Below are 5,663 nucleotides of genomic sequence, written 5' to 3'. Positions count from 1 at the left end.
CCTGAACAGAGGTACCCTTTTGTAATCTGTTTAGGAGCTTGAGGTTGAGGCTAGGATGGTATGCACCGCACGTTTTTCTGTACCAGAAAGAGGTGGGAATAATAACCCATCCCTCTGTGGGGTGACGGGACAGGCACTATGACCCCTGCCAGGAGCATAGAACGCACCACCTACTGGATTTCCAGGGCACTTTCTTAAACTGAAGGAAGGCCTGCGGTGAAAAATTGATGGGGAGGTCTTCTCGGGAGGATAGGGCATATCCGTGGGAGACCACTTCCTTTACCTAAGTGAGAAGGACCCAGTCCGTCTGCGGTGGTTTGACACCAGCCCTGGGCAAATAGTAGAAGTCAGTCCCCACCTTGGGGCTCCCCAAGGGGAGGCCTGACCCGCCAGGCTGAGGGTTTGTTGTCCGGTATGGCGGCCGGACATCTACCGCTCCAAGTCTGTTTCTTGGCCCCAGAGGGTCTCGGAAAGCACTGCACCTTAGGCTTGCCCTGGGGACGATAGAATCAAAAAGACGAGCTCCCAGATCTGGATGGAGTAGGAGCTCAAGGCAGGCATGCAAAATTAGCTGTTGCCAGTGTATCCACAATTTTGACTAAATCAGGGCCAAACAGAACCTGAGCATTATAAGGTAAGCATTTAAATCCCTTCTTGGATTCCGCATTTGCTCTCCAAGAACATACCACAAGGAGCGGCGAGCGGACACCGCCGCTGCAGAAATCCTTGAAGTAAGAATCCAAAGTTGCCTCATTAATGTACACAGCTGAATTCAAGCGTGTCACATGAGAATCCACCTAAGAGGGAGACTCCCATTTAGTGAAATAGTTGTCTGCAAAGGGGTATGCATAAGCCAGGTACCTTAGCGGTTAAATCATTTCCTTAAAATAAGCGTACGTAGGCATAGCCATGGGAAGGCCATTGTCCATGATGAGCATTACCATTCAGACTCAACTCCCTTGGGAGGGGGCTCAGAATCAGATAAATCCAGGAGTTCACCCTCATCAGACTACATGTCATCATTATACTTGAGTGATGGGGGGGTAACAACGGTCTCTTAGCAGGCCTAAACGGAGGTTCCTGTAACCCACCCGTCAGGTTCTGAACCGTAGTGGACAAAGTGTTAACCCAGATAGGTTCTGCGGGGGGGAAGCGCCTGTGGAGGGGGACATTATGCCACCATTATGCCAGTGGGGGGAATGCAGGAGGGGCAGACAACTGATCCACTAAGGCATTTAGAGCATGTGTAGGCAAGACCATGGAGGCTCCTGTGACATTTTAGGCACAGTAGGGGTACAGGAAAGGGCATAATATAGCTGTACATAAACCCTCCTGACATACATCCCCTTCTCCTCTACCTACTTTACATCTGGAGCAGGCAAGTTGGCGAGGAGCACTATTTAGCATTGAATCTTCGCTCCCAGACAGGATAAATAATGTGACCCACCACACAGTGAGAACTTCTGACTGTGAGTCAATTCCCACCCTGACAGTACTGTAACGAGAGGGCTGAAGGGAGGAAAGATAAAGGGATAGCAAAATAAGGCTGACAGAAGAAATCAGACACAGCGCTAGCATAAGTCACCAACTATGCAGAAAAAAATAACCTGCACAATAGCACTATAATTGACTACAAGACCTAATGTCTAGTAGGAATAGTGCTGCATACTCTGACCTTACTACTGGAGGAGAGGTATGCAGGGGGGAACCAGGCACCGCTGTGTGAGACCAGCGTTGTAGCTCAAAAAAGATGGCCGCCGGAGAGCACAGTGTGGGCGGGCCCGGGTGAGGAACGCTGGAACAGCCCGCTGAATCACTGAGGAAAAAGCGTCGCTGTGTGCATCGGGGGAGGCGCCGCCTGTTCTATACAGGGAAGCGCGCTCCCCTGGCATGCCTTTAACTCCCAGGATGCTGGAGCGCAACTCTGTGGTGCTCCAGCCCCATATCTCAGCGGTTCAGTGGTAGCGCAGGCTCTTACCTGGCTCCACATGCAGCCGTCCCCAGGGAGCCCCTAGCCCTGGGGACAAAAAGGTGGACTGTGCTTCAGCGGGGGCCTACTGCAGACGTCCGCTGCTTACCTCAATGTCCCCCGTGAAGATCTGGCCACAGTCCAAGACCCCCAGGGGTTCCCACTAGCTGGAACCCCTAGGAGCCCGCCGAGTTCCCCGGATCAGTACCGGTGGTCGGCGACGGCGGGGTGTCGGAGTGGCAGCATGGATGTCCACTGGACTGTCCATGCTGACCATTCTTCAAGATCTTCAGGGGCTGTATCAGCATCCCTTCTGTGCAGTGACCCGACTCCGGCCGGGCACCTACGAAACTGAAGGTGCCTTGGCCTGGGGGCAGGGTATAGGAGAGGAGGACCCAGTGCATCCAGGGACTAAAAGATTAACTGTGTGGTGCCCGACGGCAGAGCCATCGCCTATACCCCAAGGTATCCTGTGGATACCCTATGGACCCTGCAGTAGAAACTTGCTTTGAAATTCTATTGCATTTCTATCACATGCCACCTGTGTGACCAGAGCAGTTTCTGGTTCTGACTTACTCGTCCAAAGAAGATGGATTTCAGGTGGTCAGGATGCTGCTGCTACATCTGCTGTGTAACCTCACCGCTATACGGCTGTGGTCCAGACGGACTCTCTGAGGCTGGAGGCTGTAATGTAAGAAAACAAAACAAGTTATCTAAAGCAAAAGCAGTGACTTCATATATATTCTTGTCTAACCTATTAAATGCCCACACCCCTCCTGCGTCCCTCCTTACTGATGCTGTCACTTCTTATTGACATGGACACAGCCACACACCACTTACTGACATGGACAATGACTCATACTGCTTACTGACACGGACACTGCAATACACACTGCTTACTGACACAGCCACACACTGCTTACTGACAAGGACAATGACTCACTGCTTACTGACACAGACACTGCAATACACACTGCTTACTGACACAGCCACACACCACTTATTGACAAGGACAATGACTCACACTGCTTACTGACACAGATACTGCAATACACACTGCTTACTGACACAGCCACACACAGCTTACTGACACAGACACTGCAATACACACTGCTTACTGACACAGCCACACACCACTTATTGACAAGGACAATGACTCACACTGCTTACTGACACAGATACTGCAATACACACTGCTTACTGACACAGCCACACACAGCTTACTGACACGGACAATGATTCACACTGCAATACACACTGCTTACTGACACAGCCACACACCTCTTACTGGCATGGACAATGCCTCACACTGCTTACTGACACAGACACTGCAATACATTGCTTACTGACACAGCCACACACCTCTTACTGACAAGGACAATGCCTCACACTGCTTACTGACACAGACATTGCAATACACACTGCTTACTGACACAGACACTGCAATACACACTGCTTACTGACAGGAACGAATCCAATTCGGTGCGAATTGTGAGGTGCGAGTTGATGTTTTCTCTGCAAATTCACATAGCAAATTCATGTTGCAATCCAATAGGAAATCGCACTGAACCATACTTGCCAACCCTCCCTCATTGTGCAGGAGACTCCCTGAAATAGCAGCGATCTCCCTGTCTCCCTGAAGAGTCTACCAATCTCCCTCATTTCATCTTACCCCCATTATGACACTGTTATATAAAAGAAAAAAAAGAGATATATACATTATAATGGGATCGTTAGTATAATTTACCTGCATTGGTTATAAAGCACAATGATCCCTATGGTTACATGTATTTTCTGAGAAGTATCAGTGTGTTTTCATCAACAAGTAGATGTTACTAGCTGCTTTGGGGCTCATTTACAAGTGGCTATAAATCAATTTTATGACACGCCTCTCAGATGTAGCAGTACACGCCCACTTTACTGCCGCGCTCATAGGTGCTGCTTTCACAATCTCCCTGAAATGCTTTTTCAAAAGTAGGCAAGTATGCACTGAACCCTCCAGAGTAAACACAAAATGTTTCCATCCGCACCTCCCTGGGGGTGAGACATGGGGCCATATTCAATTAGACGCAAAAAGCCGAGATCCGCGGAAAAGTATCGCCGATCTTGGCTTATTGCGTGGCGGAAACTTATCTCCATATTCAATTCCAGCCGCTTTTTGCGTACATGGAAAGTCAATGCAATGTAATAGGCAAAAAAGATGCGCCTCTGTATAGCAGGAGAAAAGAAGTGCAATTTTTTTATTTTGGGGTGCAAAGGTGGGGAAACCACTCAGAACCCTTGGGAGAGCCCCCCAAAGGACAACTGTGTCAAAAAATTCAGAAAAAAAGAACACCCCAAAAAAGTACTTTCATTTTGGGGGGCGAAGTAAAAAGTAGGGGGACAAGCATAAAAACTAGTGAAATAGACTTTTTGGGGGTCTGTAAAGATGGGTCAGGTATTTTTAAGATTGCAGGTGCATGCAGCAGGTGCGCTTTTCATGATTTTTAAAACTTCACTTTAGAGACTTTAAACCCTGCTAGCACCCATTTTCATGTACCCCAAATTTATACAGGACTATTTATATTCCCCCAAAATACTGCTTTATGCCATTCTTCACCACTTGTGCAAAGACGCTAATAAGAAGCAATTAACACAACTTAAGTACCCCAAATAGATTTATAAGGGCTATTCAGGCACATCTACACTGATCCCCAATGTTAGTGCATCTTTTTGGGGGGTTCAGGCTGATCTTTCCCATTTCTGACAGCACTTTCCGCCTGTTCCAAATTCGCAGCTTGCCGTTTTTGGTGGTTTGGAATTGAATAGGGTGAATATCGGGGGCGCACACAATAAGTTTCCGTGTCCAAAACACGTGATGTAGACGGAAAGTCGGGCAGGCGAACTTTATCTCGGACGTTAAACTAATTGAATACCGACCATGGTAGGGAAAATCTTTGTTTTAAGGATACAATGTTGGAACAACCTGCAGAACCCCATGTGCCTCAAATTACCCCAAAATCAACTTGTTAGTTTAATCACCCCAAATGTAATTACAGTAGTTTTCTCATTGAAAAATAATACATTTGTAATTTTTTTTAAGTACCCTCAAAGCACCCCAAAATCTCCTTATATCCTACTTTTTTTTATACACACCTCTCTACACCTACAGTACAATAATAACAAAAAAATCATTCCATGCAAACTCACGTAGTATCATCCCACCAGGACTAACATCATGTCAATTAGAAGATCTTTTGCCTCAGAAAGTGAACAAAACACAACTTACTCGTCCATTTGGGGTACACACCACGGTTCTGACACAAACTTGCTCTGCTGCTTCCACAGGAAATCAGATGTTAGCTTGTGAGGCATATTACCGGCAGCAGAGAGCCAAACACTCACTGGCAGCAAAACAGAATTCTGATTTCTGACATTTGTTTTATTATTATTTTATTTTTTATTAAACAACTTGTCTCCAGTACAGGAGACATTTTCCTTGAGCCCACATCCTTATCATCAACCAGCTTCGGTCTTCAAGAAAATGGAGACGACGCCAGACCCACTGTCAGACATTTGGGGACATGTTTTAACCAGGTCAATCAGAGAGTGGGTCGGGCCATCACCATGGTACCTTGAAAGCAACAAGCCTTGGATGTGAGAGGGACTGGAAGGCTCCTGCACCTACAGAGCATAGCTGGGGAGCTGCTCCTTC

The sequence above is a fragment of the Taudactylus pleione genome, unplaced genomic scaffold, assembly GCF_031769625.1.
Source record: "Taudactylus pleione unplaced genomic scaffold, aTauple2 ptg000969l, whole genome shotgun sequence".
In the NCBI taxonomy this organism is placed as follows: Eukaryota; Metazoa; Chordata; class Amphibia; order Anura; family Myobatrachidae; genus Taudactylus; species Taudactylus pleione.
This window is presented reverse-complemented; position numbering follows the sequence as displayed.